We start from the raw sequence: 18410 nt of genomic DNA, 5'->3' as shown, positions 1-18410 counted from the left end.
ACCTAGGTTTGATGAATATTGTTAGGTTTTGACTAGTAATATGGATTGTTAATGATCATGGCTTAAATTGTTAATGTAAAGTTTGATTTAACAGTAAATTAGATTGTGTTTAGTGTCTGTGATTTGTTTAATTATACCTAAAAACCGTGTGCTTTAATTAATTGAATCGGTTTTGATAAGTTGTTGCATGTTTAAGGCTCTTTACTTTGTTTTTAGGGTTTATTTGCGAAAACTACAACCGTAGGGATAAGTGGGTAAATTAATTAGATAAAATTAGTTGTGAAATACCTTCTTAGAGACCGAGAGGTGATAAGAAGTAAACTCGTCTCATTACTTTTACTTGTTAGAATTAAGATCGCGCTAGAGCGGGTTTTGTTCTTGTCGGGTTTGGGTGTTTGAGCGATTAGTTGGTCTAGTTTAAGTTAAGTTGAATTGTTCCTCTATCCTTGGTTGCGTAGTATTCGTTTCCATTAGGCTAGTGTGTCGGTGAGACCGAGAGGTGAGTCGGCATTAGAACACGTTAATAATTTGTTTTCCCGGTTAGTTCTTAAAATCAACTAAGATAAGTTAGAGTTTGTTAGTGAGACCGAGAGGTGATCTGACCTTCTTGAGCGAACCTTAGTTGTGTCATCATTTAGAACCGGTGTCGTGAGAGTTTTCAATCCATTGTCTTGTCATCTCTTTCAATATGATTCTTACCTTGGTAGACGTTTTTATCACTGCATTCAAAGTTTCCGAAGTTTTGTCAAAAGTTTTCATTTAGTTAAGTTAAGTAGTTAAATCAAATAAAAAAAATCAATTAAATATTTTGGTGAGTCTTGGTTAGAGTTTAGTGATTATAAACGTTTTCACGTGTCTTCGAGTTCGATATCCGGACTTTCCTCATCTGTGTTATACGCGACCAGTACACTTGGCGTTTGTGTGAACTAGGATAGATTGTTTGGTTTTTAAAGCTTAGTTGCGACTTGTGTTTTATATATATATATATATATATATATATATATATATATATATATATATATATATTTTCGCACATCAAATATGTCTGCATATGTTAAACTTTGATGTTTTTAAACTTTTGAGTAAACTTAAGTGTTGTTATTTGAAGTTTAACTTGTTTGAGCATACTTGATACTTATTTAGTGTTGAAAATGATTATTCATTTATTATCGAGTACACCTTGATGATTATGCACTTTCGAGTAAACTTGGTTGTTTAGAAGGTCATCTCATTAAATCACACTTGATGAATATGTGATACAAATGTATGAATATGCTGTAAATACTTGTTTCGATTATACTTGGGTTATTTATTTGAAATATGTGTTTGTCAAGCATACTTCATGACTTTGGATTAAATTTGATCAAATTGAATAGTGTTCGAGTAATCTTTACCATTTACTTGATTTTTATCTCTATCGAGTAAACTTGGTACATTTTCTAGCATACTTGTTTAATATTATTTTAATTATATGTTGTTTATAACAGAATACTTTGTCTGAATGTGTATGTCAAGCATAAGTGTATTCAAGTAAACTTTGTTTATCAAGCAAACTTCATCTTTAGAGCACACTTGTATAGTAATATAATAGTTCAAGTTTTCTTCAAGCATATTTGCATATTTCAAAAGTCTTCAAGAAAAATTTACTTTCCGAGTACACTATATACTTTGAGCACACTTGCATATTAAAATTAATATATCAATCCTTCTCAAGCACACTTTGCATTTTTGAAGTATTGTCAAGTAAACTTTGCTTTAGAATATACTTGGATGTATATTTCTAAAGGATAGTTAACTTTTGTGTTACTAACTAGATTCTAGTAAGTTTAGCGTTGATAAGGTATTCGAGTAAGGTTGACATTTAGAAATATCTTTAAGTTACTATTTTGGGGTCTTTATTGATCCCGAGTAAGGTTGCCTATTTGATCAATTATACTTGATTATTTAACTTTTTTTTAATTTCTCGATCAATCTTGTATATTCGAGTAAGCTTCTTTCATTTTATTCACTTACTTTATTTCTAATTACTATAAATACATGAGAAAACTCTGGGACGAACAAGCTTGAATAATATACTTAATCGAGCAAGCTTTATGCTGATATATTTAAATTTGGGTTTTTGACAGTATTCTTATATGAAATCCACCTTCAAATGTGCACAACATACACTATAAAAGGAGTACTTAGAAAAATATTCATTTAACCTTTTTCCCTCTTTCACTCTTGCATTATTGTCCACTTGCTCGTAACCTAGAAAATCATTCGTTGCTAAAAATTCCTTTCCTAAATTGGTCATCCTTCTAATTCTGACTTGGTAACCTCAACTAAATGATTTCCAACACTCATTGTATGATTTTAGGGTTTCAATTTTATGTTTACTGACACCTCTGTTTTCTGTGTAGGTTATAAATTTATGAAAGAATAGGTTCATAAAGATTATCCTTTTAATTCTTCTTCAAATTTAACTTGATACATGATAAAGTAATTAACATTAATTACTAATTTTTACTTTGAATGTATTTTTGTTTGTCATTGTGCAGAAATGGTATACATGTTTGAGAAAAAGCACAACATGTGTGCCTTTCTCCAAGTTACTGAGGAAACCGGGCCGGTGGAGCTGATGATTCAATGGCTTATTCGATCTAATCTTCGATTTGCTCTCACCGAAAGCCCAATAATATACTAAAATCATCACTTAGATTTATGGAGGACAGCATGATGGTCGGGCAAAAGTCGTGTATATTATTATAGTTTTTGTTTACTTTTAGTTTAAATATTATGTGAACTTTGGTACTTCAAGCGTGTTTATGTGCTTCAGGATACTTGACGTTAAGGACGCTTAATGGGATGAATTACGGGCTTGGAACGAAGATGTAGAAGACTCATGATGATTGACACCTTTCCTATGAAAAATAAATGAAGAAAATAAAGAAAATTTTGTCAGACGCCTTTAGCGCGGTGCTAAAGGGTCTTGATGGTGATGTCAGCGTATCTCTAAGATCATCAGAATTTTGAGTCTTTAGCACGGTGCGAAAATCACACCCCTGGGATGTTAGCGACGCGCTAAGATCCTCCTGACGGAAAAAATAACCCCCACCTTTGATATAATCAGTTTTTCAGCCCCCATTCGACCTATCCTTCATTCCTCCAACCAAGTACAAGCCCTAGGACGATTTTCCACCATCCCGAAGCCTCCAGTTCGTTCATTCATCGCATGCTTTCATCCTCTCATCATATAAGTGAATCCTTCATGATGCCGATGTCTGGCTAAACCACTGTATTCACTTTAGGCTAGGTTTTTGTGTAAACTAACTTTGATCAGATTCTATGTTTTGAATGAGTATGAACTTGATTAATTGTTTTTAATCTTGTTTTACATCACGAATTGATTGTTTAAACAGTTTATGATTTTGATTTTCAAACTTTGCATCACTTTTCTGGTTGTGTTCATCACATGTAGGGTTAGCTCTTATGTCATTAAACCAATAATCGTTAGTCATTGCTTATAACTGATTTTCATATTTTAAACTGGTAATTGGGTAAACCGGAGTTCAGTTGTGTCAACAATTCTGTTAGGGTATTGTTTGTCATCACAACCCAACTGTTAGGTTTAGTAATTACTGCGCAATTAATCTTAAAGAATCTGTGATTAGTCGGTTATCACTTTATCTGAACCTGAAGTGAATCTTTCTCTCATAATTGTTTACAGCTTTAATACTAATTGTGTGTTCTGAGAATCATCTTTATAAACTGCTTGACATCGACTGTCCGCTTTAGTTAATTAATAAATAATCATGAACTTTACTTGCACTTTCCACTGGTTCCCTGTGGAGAAGACCTAACTTACCCAAACTAGTTATAGGTATTTAAGTTTTATAAATACTTGTTTTTGATTAGAGCACGACATCTACGTCAAAATGGCGCCGTTGCCGGGGACAGTTTATGAACTTGATAGATTGTTTTTAATCTTGTTTTACATTACGAATTGACTGTTTAAACAGTTTATGATTTTGATTGTCAAACTTTGCATCACTTTTCTGGTTGTGTTCATCACATGTAGGGTTAGCTCTTATGTCATTGAACCAATAATCGTTAGTCATTGCTTATAACTGATTTTCATATTTTAAACTGGTAATTGGATAAACCGGAGTTCAGTTGTGTCAACAATTCGGTTAGGGTATCGTTTGTCCTCACAACCCAACTGTTAGGTTTAGTAATTACTGCGCAATTAATTTTATGAATCTGTGATTAGTCGGTCATCACATTACCTGAACCTGAAGTGAATCGTTTTCTCATTATTGTTTTCAGCTTTAAAATTAATTGTGTGTTCTTATAAATCAACCCTTTTTATAAATTGCTTGACATCGACTGTCCGCCGTAGTTAATTAGTTAATAATTATGAACTTTACTTGCACTTTCCACTGATTCCCTGTGGAGACGACCTTACTTACCCATACTAGTTATAGGTATTTAAGCTTCATAAATACTTGTTTTTGATTAGAGCACGACATCTACGTCAAAATGGCGCCGTTGCCGGGGAATCAACGTGCAAAGTGCTAGTTTAGTGTTTTCTTTACTTTTAGTTTTATTTTATTTTTGTCAGTTTTACGTTTGGTATTTATGTGTCTCATGTGTGTAGGTAACTCAAGATGACATGGAGTCGGGTCTATGACTCACATGAAGGATATAAGGTCGTGGAGGATGATGACTCATACCATCCACATTCATATCATGAACCACCTTCAACAAAATCTCAAGGCTTCTACAATCCAGATAATTATAACCAAAGGAACCTCAATCAGCAGGGTTGTAACCGACAGTACCGGAATTATTGACTACCTCCACTAGATTATCAACACAACTATGATTCAAGTGAATATGATAGTGATGAACCTGAAATGCCAACTTTTGTAAGTTACCGAGAGGAGGAAGACTACTATTATGATGAGTACCCCCAACCGATATACAAAGAAGACCCTCAATATTATAATCATGGTTGTACCTATCAAAGGAATTATCAGCAAGATCAAAATGATTCCTCGGGTAACAAAGAGGAGTCGATTAAGGATGTGATGGAGTTATTGAAGCAAATGAATTAGAGGTTGGAGCTTCAAGAAACGTCTATGTTGCCCAAGATAAACTGATGAGTCAACTATTTGAAGATTTGTCCCAAATTAAACGAGATCGGGAGCAGTTCTCTAGTTGTGTCACGGTGAATGATGAAGTAATAAATGAGGCAATTGATCTTTCAGAGAATGAATTTGAGGAGGTGGCTGTGGAGAATAATTCCCCACGAATTCCTCTAGTTACCGAAAAGCCAATGACTGCATCAGTTGTGGTTGCTGATGAGAATGTTGAGGGAGATGGTCTAGACCTTTTGGAGTATATGGTTGAATGTGTGGATTGAGTTGAAGACAAAGTACCTTTCAATAAGAGGAAAGTGGAGTTAAAGGATATTGGGCAAAATCGTAAGGAATGGGCCCAAACTGATTCTACTGACGTGTCAACCACACGAATAAAAATATGGACACAACACCTCAACTCCCGAGCATACACGGGAAACTCGGTGGGAAAATGTTCGATTCGGCCCCGATCAATATTTGATGTTTCGAAGATAAGAAAGAGTGTGTGGGCTCGACGTGTTCACTACCGAGCATACTCTCACACCCTGACCAAAGGCAGAACATGCCAGGGTGCAACGTGATTGGACAAATACACAAGACACTAATTAAAGTGACAATATTTATTAAACTCTTTTTATTCCAACAAATCAATAACAACACATCTCGTTCATATAAACAAATAGCAATCATATTGTTCGTTTTACTAATACCCTAATAGTCTTGGTAAAGTTTTCCGTCAAGCACTCGAGTCAACAATAGCCAAACCTGTAACATTTCATAAAATAAATTTTGTCAACACAAAGGTTGGTGAGCAATTCATAAGTTTGAGCATATAAATATATAGTAATAAAAGCCACAAAACTTGTATACAAAAAACTATAAATAAAGGTAACAACTTGGATAAATTGACAATCGCTAATAGAATTGTGTTAGCGCCACCTAGCTACAAGGGGTTACCAAGTAGTCTAGGATTTAATAGAATATATTTAATTGCATTACGTTAACGACACCATGCTATAAGAGAATACCAGATAGATCACGGATTTATAGACTTCCCCCATGACTGAAAGCGATAAACACATAGACATATAGCATAGAACACCAAATCAAGCAAGTATTTAAGTAATGTATACAATCACGTTTGTGGGTTTAAGATTCAAGTAAATAAAGCATTTAGTTTGATAATGAAATGTCACCCCAAAACGGAAGATGGAAAAAGGGGTATGAAAGTACTCACCTCGATTGACGAATCGGGAAATAATAAATGATCGACAATTTGAAATCTTGTAAACGAAACGAATGAACCCGACTTGAAAGATAATTGAAAACGAATAAATAAAATATATTAATGAACTTGAACTTTAGTTGAAATTATATTTGAAATACTAAACGAGAAAGTTTGATTGTTACTCGGGTTACCGGTTAATTTGTTATTGATTAGAGACTCTACTTAATTGATAATTTAAAATAAAATAATATTATTTTATTGGGCTTTTAAATAGCTAAACCAGTATTAAATAGAAACAAAACGGATTTAATCTAAGAGTTCGGTTTTATAAGAAAATGAATTGATAATAAAACTTATAACAATATTATTAATAATAAAGATAGTAATATGTAACATCCTAAAATTTTAATGATGAGTAAAGAAAGTTATGTTTAGTGATTTCGCGTAATTAATTAATATCGGGTAATGAGCGGGTCTTGGACTTGGATTAATTGAGAGGGGTTAAATGAGAATGGGATTTCAGGGATATAAATACCCCCAAAATCCCAAAATATCTTCATTTTTCACCAAACTCCCTAACACTCCAAAAACACACACATACCACACTAACTTCGCCGTCGGACCGAAGGCAGATCCGGGCAGATCCGGCAGACCCGAGTGAGAGAGAGAGCGATTAGTGGTGATAAGCAAGTAAACGAGATCCAAACAAGCCCAAAAAAGTATGATTCTTGATCTTTGAAGTTTAAAGATCCAAGCTTTTTAGTGTATAAACGACCAAAAATGGTCGGGTAGCGTAGTGGGTGATATTGAACCATAGCAAGGGTGTTAAAATAGCTCGAAAGGCCGATCAGAAACTAAAACAGCGGCTGTCTGGGCAACTTCGCCTTCATCTGGGCAACTTCGTCTTCAAAGCGACGAACTTCGCCTGCAAGCTAAGTTCGCCTGATGAACTTCGCCTGCAAGCTAAGTTCGCCTGATGGCAACTTCGCTGTAAAGCTAAGTTCGCCTAACTGGTAACTTCGCCTGAGGCCAAGTTCGCCTGATGACAACTTCGCCTGACGCCAAGTTCGCCTGATGGCAACTTCGCTGTAAAGCTAAGTTCGCCAAGCTGGTAACTTCGCTTAAAGCTAAGTTCGCCTAAGGTTAACTTCGCCTAAAGTCAAGTTCGATTAGAAAATAAATTAAAAATCTAATGAAAAATGTGTCAACTTCGCCTAATGCTCTGCCCCTTGGACCCTGCTAGGGGCTGCCGCCCCTAGACCCCGCTGCCAGGGGCACTGCCCCCGGACCCCCGTTCGTTGTGGGTAGTAATTAAGACTAGAAAGATGTTATAAGTAGTGATAGTTAAATTGATATGTATACTTGTTATACAGTCAGCCGTGCACAACTGAAGAAAGGGATTACGATCAACGGAGAACGTAACCGTGTTCAGGTGAGTTTCTAGCCCCATTTATGTGTTACGTTTTCGGGGCTGTGTGCATACTCAATATGTTTGTTAATACACTTATCCTAAGAGATAAGTGTATGCCTTATGTGGATAATGTGAAATGTATGAATGATTGCTTGATAGTACGTGAACGATCTTCGGATATTGCACGTACTGTCAGGTTGTAACGCTATGTATAAGGTAAGTATGTTATGTATGTTTATGTGTAAGAACATGATAGAGATAATAGAAGAAAGAAATGATAATGTATGGTTACGAAAAGGGTACCGAGCCCTAATAATACTCGAGGTATGATGTATGGTTGTATGGTTACGAAAAGGGTACCGAGCCCTACTAATACTCAAGGTATGATGTATGGTTGTATGGTAACGAAGAGGGAATCGAACCCTTCTAATATTCGAAAACTAGGGACCAGACCCTTATAATATCTGTGATGATAGGGACCAGACCCTTATAATATCTGTGATGTTAGGGAATCGAACCCTTCTAATATTCGAAAACTAGGGACCAGACCCTTATAATATCTGTGATGATAGGGACCAGACCCTTATAATATCTGTGATGTTAGGGAATCGAACCCTTCTAATATTCGAAAACTAGGGACCAGACCCTTATAATATCTGTGATGATAGGGACCAGACCCTTATAATATCTGTGATGTTAGGGAATCGAACCCTTCTAATATTCGAAAACTAGGGACCAGACCCTTATAATATCTGTGATGATAGGGACCAGACCCTTATAATATCTGTGATGTTAGGGAATCGAACCCTTCTAATATTCGAAAACTAGGGACCAGACCCTTATAATATCTGTGATGATAGGGACCAGACCCTTATAATATCTGTGATGTTAGGGAATCGAACCCTTCTAATATTCGAAAACTAGGGACCAGACCCTTATAATATCTGTGAGGTTATAGGGCGAAAGGCTCTTTAAAAAGTATGATTTTGTATGTAAGGAAAGCATGAAGGTAAAAATGAACGTATGATTATGAATGTAAAGAAAGTATGAAAGTAAAAATGAAAGTAAAAGCACTTAGGTGTATATGAAAGAAAGTTAAGAGATTAAGTATGAAGCGTAAGAATGTATTGTATGATTATGTGATTAACTAGAACTCACTCAGCGTAGCTGACTTTTAGTATGCACGCAGGTGAGTAGGATGAGGCAGCTCGCTTGAGGAGACACATGGCACTGAGCAAGAATCTGGCATCTGAAGACTTATGATGTTTTAATTTTAATGCTTTAATGTTGAAAGACAAAGGATGTTTTGAGACAAGTTATGAATTATGTAAAGTTTTATGAAAGTTTTATATTCCGCGTAAATGTTTTAATTAACTCTAATATTTAGAACTGTGTTTATGAGTAAATCCAACACGAAAGTAGGGCTACCGGTAACGGGGCCTTACAAGTTGGTATCAGAGCAAAGTTCGAGAGATTTAAGCATCCTACATGCTTAGACTCGAACAGAGTATGGGATATAAGTAAGAAAGGAAAGAAGATGCCAGTTCAAGAATGCCATGTGTCGCTCAAGCAAGATCAGTAAAGGTAAAGTGTATAATTAAATGATATATGTTAATGAGAAAGAAAAGATACGTGAACGGCAGGCATAGGAATAACTGATTGTTGATTTGGCTAACTGCTTAAGTAGAACCAGCACAAATAGACTCATAAAGGGAAGTGTATAGGACACGGAAAGCAACGTGATCAGCTAGTCACAGCTGGCCACTGTTATTACCTGTTAGCCTTGCTATCCTTGTACTAGATAGTTCCTTGAGTGATGATGTTTGTGTTTTCCCTTTTAGAATACGATGGCTGGAGCTGGATACATTGTTGGAGCTGGAGGTTGCACTGGACGACGCGGCAGGCCTCGTCGTGTCCAGCAACCTTCGGTTGAGACAGCTTCCAACACCGAAGCTGAAGGAAGCGCAGCGGGAAGAAACCCGGAAAACATTGAAGGAGTTCAACTGGATCCCGCAATTCAAGCAGCTATTGTTCAAGCTGTAGCCACTGCTGTGAAAAATATTACCCCGGGAAGGTCTGCTGGAAGCCGTGAAAGAACTGTTGAAGGGGCAGATGGTAATGGTAGGAAGGATGACGAGAGGGAAAGAGGTGACTCGAGTGAGGTAAGGTCTGTGAAAGATGATGATAGGAAGAGGGGCCGAGGCGGTTGCAACTATAAGTCCTTCAGAGGTTGTGACCCGCCTAAGCTGACTGGTCTAGGAGACGCAATCGCTACTCTTCAGTGGATAACCGCCATGGATAAGGTTATCCGCATTAGCGAGTGCCGTCCCGATCAAGCGGTAGGTTATGCTACTCAATCATTTGAAGATGAGGCTATGTATTGGTGGGAGAGTGTGGAGCAGAGGAAGACCAGAGAAGAGATCAAAGAGATGAAGTGGGACGATCTGAAGGAGTTAGTAATGAAGAAGTTCTTTGCTGACGCCGAGGTTGAAAGGGCGGAGATGAAGTTCCTAAACTTGAAAGCTGGGACGATGACACATCGTGAGTACACTACAGAATTCAACCGATTGTCTAGGCTGTTACCCGATATGGTCAGCACTGAGGCTAAGAGAATCAAGTGTTATGTGAGGGGATTACCACAGAGAATCCGCATGTTAGTCAGGACAAGTAAACCTGCTACTTTCGATTCTGCTGTTGAACTCGCAGAAATGGTCTATGCAGACCTGGCTGCGGATGATGTAGTGGTGGGAGATGAGAAGAAATGGGTCGCTTCCGCTAAACGACCTGGTACTCAGTCGTGGAACCCCAAGGATAAGAAGCAGAGAGTGTGGGAGAAGAGATCGTGTAAGACCTGCGGAAAGATGCATGGGGGTGAGTGCAAGTGGGGTAAAAGTTCTGGTGTTTGTCTCAAATGTGGAAAGGCTCATGGTGGCGAACGCATAATGGGGTTGAATGTCTGTTATAAGTGCGGAAAGGTAGGGCACTATGCTAATGAGTGCGGAGCAAAGCCAGCATGTTACAAATGTGGCAAGCCAGGCCATATGGCAAGGGAGTGCACTGAAGGTGAGGCTGGAGGTAGTGGGATGAAAGGTGCTGAACAAGCAAGGCCGAGGACTAGGGCCTACATGTTGACCCAAGAGCAAGCTAGACAGATTCCTGATGTTGTGACCGGTACGTTCTTAGTAAACGGCATTTCTGCTGCCGTATTATTTGATTCTGGTGCGAATAGAAGTTTTGTAGCTACAACATTTAGTAAACTAGCTAAAATGAAATGTTGCCGAGTGTCTGAGACTCTTATAGTAGAAACCGCTAGTGACACTTCGGTTAAAATAATGAAAATGGTTAAGGACTGTAGGATAGAACTGGAGGGACATGAGTTCCCGGTTACCTTGTACGTTATGACCTTGGGAGGGTTCGATGTGGTTTTGGGTATGGATTGGTTGTCTGAGTTTGAGGCTCAGATAGTATGTAAAAGTAGGATGATAAGGTTAAAGTCATTGGATGGTAGTGCGGTGACGGTTTATGGTGATAAGGAAAGTTCTGGGCTTAATGTCATTTCGATGATGAAAGCCGAGGGTTTGCTAAGGCGAGGGTGTTGTGCCTACCTGGCGTATGTCGTCAACGCTACGGCCGAGACGAAAGAGATGAAAGATGTTCCTATTGTGCGCGACTACCCAGAAGTATTCCCTGAGGATCTTCCGGGGTTGCCACCGGAGCGAGAGATAGAATTTCAGATAGATTTAATACCAGGAGCCCAACATGTGGCAAAGGCGCCTTACCGTCTAGCACCGTCTGAGATGAAGGAGTTGATGTCCCAACTGCAAGAACTCCTCGACAAGGGTTTCATAAGACCGAGTGTTTCCCCGTGGGGCGCACCAGTATTGTTCGTGAAAAAGAAGGATGGAAGTATGAGGATGTGCATAGACTATCGTGAGTTGAATAAGCTTACGGTAAAGAATAGATATCCGTTGCCAAGGATTGATGATCTGTTTGACCAACTGCAAGGTTCAAGTTGGTTCTCACGAATAGATCTCAGATCAGGCTACCATCAGCTGAAGGTGAAAGAGGCAGACATCCCTAAGACAGCGTTCCGAACGCGGTATGGACACTACGAGTTCCTCGTAATGTCATTCGGTCTAACAAATGCTCCTGCAGCATTTATGGACATGATGAATAGGGTGTGTCGGCCGATGTTGGATAAGTCAGTTATCGTCTTCATTGACGATATATTGATTTATTCAAAGAGTGAGTCTGACCATGCCGAGCATCTGAGAGAGGTGTTGGAAGTTCTGAAGAAAGAGAAGTTGTACGCCAAGTTTTCGAAGTGCGCGTTCTGGTTAAGAGAAGTGCAATTTTTAGGTCATGTGGTTAATCCGGAGGGGATTACCGTGGACCCAGCTAAGATTGAAGCGATAACGAATTGGAAGACTCCGCAGAATCCGACTGATATACGAAGCTTCCTAGGGTTAGCTGGCTACTATAGGAGATTCATCGAAGGTTTCTCCAAGATAACCGCACCGCTGACCGGTATGACCCGAAAGTCGATAGTATTCAGTTGGGGAAAGTTTCAGGAGGAAGCCTTTGAAGAATTGAAGAAGAGACTCACGCAAGCTCCAATCCTTACTTTACCCGATGGTGATGAGGATTTTGTTGTTTGTGCTGATGCCTCGCATCAAGGGTTAGGTTGCGTGTTGATGCAACGAGGGAAGGTGATAGCCTACGCGTCTAGACAGTTGAAGGTCCATGAGAGTACTTATCCTACGCATGATTTGGAGTTAGCAGCTGTAGTGCATGCTCTTAAGATATGGAGGCATTATCTGTACGGCACTAAGTGTACTATCTATACCGATCATAAGAGTTTAAAGTACTTCTTCGAGCAGAAAGAATTGAACATGAGGCAGAGAAGATGGTTAGAATCGATAAAGGATTACGACTGTGAAATTAAGTATTACCCCGGTAAAGCTAACGTGGTCGCTGATGCGTTAAGTCGTAAGAATGAGGAAGTCCTTGCAACAGTGAAGTCATACAAGTTGATCATGAACCCGAGTCTTTTTGAAGAAATCATCAAGGAGCAGTCAGAAGTGTTAGTAGATGAAGGGTTAGTAAAGAAAGAAAGGATTTATGGTCAGCAAGATGTGTTGATGGAAAACACTCATGGAGTTAAGACTAGGTTCGACCGTATGTGGATCCCACGCCATGGTGATCTTAGAAGTCGAATCTTAGATGAAGCTCATAAGTCAAGGTACTCAATCCATCCAGGAGCTACAAAGATGTACCAAGACTTGAAAAGAGATTACTGGTGGCCAGGAATGAAGAACGATGTAGTAGATTATGTTGGTAAGTGCTTAACTTGCTTACAAGTCAAAGCCGAACACCAAAAGCCTTATGGGAAGATGCAACCGCTAGAGATACCTGAGTGGAAATGGGAACACATCACCATGGATTTCATAACTAAGCTACCTGGTACGGCTAAGCAACATGATACCATCTGGGTGATTGTGGACCGTTTGACCAAGAGTGCTCACTTTCTGCCCATACGAGAGGCCATCTCGTCAGAAACGTTAGCAAGCTTGTTCATCAAGGAAGTTGTAACCAAGCATGGAGTACCGTTATCGATCGTGTCCGATATACACGGTTTACTTCGAGGTTCTGGAAGAAATTCCATGAAGCTATGGGGACGAGGTTGAACATCGGTACGGCGTATCATCCTCAAACTGATGGACAGTCTGAAAGGACGATCCAAACCCTTGAGGATATGCTACGTGCTTGTGTTTTAGATTTTGGTGGAAGTTGGGATGATCATCTGCATCTGGCAGAGTTCTCCTATAACAACAGTTACCATTCAAGTATTGGTATGCCACCGTTTGAGATGCTTTACGGTAGACGATGTAGAACCCCGGTGTGTTGGGGCGAGATTGGTCAGAAAGAAATGGGAAGCCTAGAAGTGGTTCAAGAAACGTCTTCGAAGCTCGATCAGATCAAAGCAAGATTGAAAGCCGCGCAAGACAGACAAAAGTCTTATGCAGATAAGCGGCGACAACCAATTGAGTTTAACGTTAGTGACTATGTGAAGCTCAAGGTCTCGCCTTGGAAGGGGATTATCCGTTTTAGGAAAAGGGGAAAGTTGAGTCCGAGGTACATTGGACCGTTCAAGATTGTAGGTCGTGTGGGTGAAAGAGCTTATAAACTGGATTTACCCGATGAGTTAGAAGGAATTTATTCAACCTTCCATGTTTCTCATCTGAGGAAGTGTCTAGCTGATGACACGTCTCACGTGCCATTAATGGACATTGAGGTTGATGAACAATTGAACTACATCGAGCAACCGATAGAGATCGTTGATCGCAAGGAGAAGCAGCTTCGTCACAAGATTATATCCTTGGTAAAAGTGATATGGAAACACAGCAAGGGATCAGATGCTACTTGGGAAGCCGAGGATGAGATGCACAAGTTTTACCCTAGTTTGTTTATGTAATAGCTAAGTTTCGGGGACGAAACCTCTTTAAGGAGGGGAGACTTGTAACATCCTAAAATTTTAATGATGAGTAAAGGAAGTTATGTTTAGTGATTTCGCGTAATTAATTAATATCGGGTAAGGAGCGGGTCTTGGACTTGGATTAATTGAGAGGGGTTAAATGAGAATGGGATTTCAGGGATATAAATACCCCCAAAATCCCAAAATATCTTCATTTTTCACCAAACTCCCTAACACTCCAAAAACACACACATACCACACTAACTTCGCCGCCGGACCGAAGGCAGATCCGGGCATATCCGGCAGACCCGAGTGAGAGAGAGAGCGATTAGTGGTGATAAGCAAGTAAACGAGATCCAAACAAGCCCAAAAAGGTATGATTCTTGATCTTTGAAGTTTAAAGATCCAAGCTTTTTAGTGTATAAACGACCAAAAATGGTCGGGTAGCGTAGTGGGTGATATTGAACCATAGCAAGGGTGTTAAAATCGCTCGAAAGGCCGATCAGAAACTAAAACAGCGGCTGTCAGGGCAACTTCGCCTTCATCTGGGCAACTTCGCCTTCAAAGCGACGAACTTCGCCTGCAAGCTAAGTTCGCCTGATGAACTTCGCCTGCAAGCTAAGTTCGCCTGATGGCAACTTCGCTGTAAAGCTAAGTTCGCCTAACTGGTAACTTCGCCTGAGGCCAAGTTCGCCTGATGACAACTTCGCCTAAAGCCAAGTTCGCCTGATGGCAACTTCGTTGTAAAGCTAAGTTCGCCTAGCTGGTAACTTCGCCTAAAGCTAAGTTCGCCTAAGGTTAACTTCGCCTAAAGTCAAGTTCGATTAGAAAATAAATTAAAAATCTAATGAAAAATGTGTTAAGACAGTTAATGGAAATAAAATTTTTCCAAGCTGACAGGGGCTCTGCCCCTTGGACCCTGCTAGGGGCAGCCGCCCTTAGACCATGCTGGCAGGGGCGCTGCCCCCGGACCCCCGTTCGTTGTGGGTAGTAATTAAGACTAGAAAGATGTTATAAGTAGTGATAGTTAAATTGATATGTATACTTGTTATACAGTCAGCCGTGCACAACTGAAGAAAGGGATTACGATCAACGGAGAACGTAACCGTGTTCAGGTGAGTTTCTAGCCCCATTTATGTGTTACGTTTTCGGGGCTGTGTGCATACTCAATATGTTTGTTAACACACTTATCCTAAGAGATAAGTGTATGCCTTATGTGGATAATGTGAAATGTATGAATGATTGCTTGATAGTACGTGAACGATCTTCGGATATTGCACGTACTGTCAGGTTGTAACGCTATGTATAAGGTAAGTATGTTATGTATGTTTATGTGTACGAACATGATAGAGATAATAGAAGAAAGAAATGATAATGTATGGTTACGAAAAGGGTACCGAGCCCTAATAATACTCGAGGTATGATGTATGGTTGTATGGTTACGAAAAGGGTACCGAGCCCTACTAATACTCGAGGTATGATGTATGGTTGTATGGTAACGAAGAGGGAATCGAACCCTTCTAATATTCGAAAACTAGGGACCAGACCCTTATAATATCTGTGATGATAGGGACCAGACCCTTATAATATCTGTGATGTTAGGGAATCGAACCCTTCTAATATTCGAAAACTAGGGACCAGACCCTTATAATATCTGTGATGATAGGGACCAGACCCTTATAATATCTGTGATGTTAGGGAATCGAACCCTTCTAATATTCGAAAACTAGGGACCAGACCCTTATAATATCTGTGATGATAGGGACCAGACCCTTATAATATCTGTGATGTTAGGGAATCGAACCCTTCTAATATTCGAAAACTAGGGACCAGACCCTTATAATATCTGTGATGATAGGAACCAGACCCTTATAATATCTGTGATGTTAGGGAATCGAGCCCTTCTAATTTTCGAAAACTAGGGACCAGACCCTTATAATATCTGTGATGATAGGTACCAGACCCTTATAATATCTGTGATGTTAGGGAATCGAACCCTTCTAATATTCGAAAACTAGGGACCAGACCCTTATAATATCTGTGAGGTTATAGGGCGAAAGGCTCTTTGAAAAGTATGATTTTGTATGTAAGGAAAGCATGAAGGTAAAAATGAACGTATGATTATGAATGTAAAGAAAGTATGAAAGTAAAAATGAAAGTAAAAGCACTTAGGTGTATATGAAAGAAAGTTAAGAGATTAAGTATGAAGCGTAAGAATGTATTGTATGATTATGTGATTAACTAGAACTCACTCAGCGTAGCTGACTTTTAGTATGCACGCAGGTGAGTAGGATGAGGCAGCTCGCTTGAGGAGACACATGGCACTGAGCAAGAATCTGGCATCTGAAGACTTATGATGTTTTAATTTTAATGCTTTAATGTTGAAAGACAAAGGATGTTTTGAGACAAGTTATGAATTATGTAAAGTTTTATAAAAGTTTTATATTCCGCGTAAATGTTTTAATTAACTCTGATATTTAGAACTGTGTTTATGAGTAAATCCAACACGAAAGTAGGGCTACCGGTAACGGAGCCTTACATAATAATAATAATAACTTTAGAACATGTTATATATATATATATATATCTAGATATATAAGATAATGGTGATAATTATATATGAATATACTACTCATCGAGAAGTTGTTAAAACTAATAATAATAGTAGTAATAATAATTATTACTTTTGTTGTTGAATGCGTTATTAATAGATTTATAAGTTTAAATAATAATAATTATATGTCCATATAAATAATAACTAATACTTAACATTTTAATAATAGTAGTATTAGTGATAAAAAAAAATATAACTCGAGTGGCGACGACGTTAAATGGCAACTAGGCCCGACATGTGTTTCGGTTCAATAAAACAAATAGATAATATTTGTATAATAGAATTTAGGGTATTACTTAATAATCATGCTAGTAATGTTAATAAAAATCATAGTAATAATAATCTATAAATTATGAGTATAATGATAATTATAATTATTATTATTGTTATTATTATTATTATTTTGTTAATAATAATAATAACATTAATAATTGTAATTTATAATAAAAACTATCTTATTAATGATCATAATTAAAGTCTAGATAGCAAATATAATGTTAATAAAAATAGTAATATTAGGTTGATTAATTTGTTCACGAAACACCAAAGTTGGTCACGGAGGGAAAATCGAACCCGTGACCTGAAGCTTAAACACACACACGCCAACCAACTGCTCTAGACGATCATATTGTTAGGATTTAGCAAAAATTAGTTTTTAAACCTTACACATAAACATAATCATCCCCAAAAACAACATTAAACCTAGATCCGATTAGTTCGATTAATTAACAGTTAAACTGAAAGTCAGCACTACCTATTAATACCTGAAATTGGAATCGGAGATGAAGAACAGGAGCCGCCAGAGCCGATTCCGGCCACCGGAGGTGCGCCGGAAGAACGGGACAGCGAAGGAGAGAGAGAGAGAGATAGAGAGACAGTGAGAGAGAGAGCCGAGGGAGATAGAGAGGCTGCGGTACACCTGTGGCCGGTTTTCCGGTCACCAGAAAAACGTGTAGAGGGAGAGAGCTCGTCGGATTTACGAAGGTGGGGAAGGTGAGGCAGTGGGGATACGATGGTGGTTTATCGGAGGTGGTGCTAGGAGGTGTTTGACTTCGCCGGGGGTTCTGGGGTTCCTGGACCGTAGCCGGAATCGAAAGAGAGGAAGAGGGTGGTGGCTGGTGTGAAGGTGTCGGCTGGTGTTGGCTGGTGTCACCAGAGATGGTCGCCGGAGATACGTCGGAAAACGGCGGCCGGCATGGTGACGGCTATGATGATAAGTATGTTAGGTTTAGGTTATTTTAAGTTACATATATATATATATATATACATATTTACATAAACACCCCGCTAAGTTTCAATCAATGTTTAAAACAAGTTTAAAGGTTCTGAAAGCTTATAATAACTTAACGAAAATTAGTTTGAACCACTTATGTTTTTCTTGACGACTCTGAATTATGACAAACATCGATTAATTGGTGATGTCAGCGTATCTCTAAGATCATCAGAATTTTGAGTCTTTAGCGCGGCGCGAAAATCACACCACTGGGATGTTAGCGACGCGCTAAGATCCTCCTGACGGGAAAAATAACCCTAACTTTGATATAATCAGTTTTTTAGCC

The sequence above is a fragment of the Bidens hawaiensis genome, unplaced genomic scaffold (genome assembly GCF_021521415.1).
Source record: "Bidens hawaiensis isolate Kalapana, Puna unplaced genomic scaffold, B.hawaiensis_p1.1 tig00008249_1, whole genome shotgun sequence".
Taxonomy (NCBI): domain Eukaryota; kingdom Viridiplantae; phylum Streptophyta; class Magnoliopsida; order Asterales; family Asteraceae; genus Bidens; species Bidens hawaiensis.
This window is presented reverse-complemented; position numbering follows the sequence as displayed.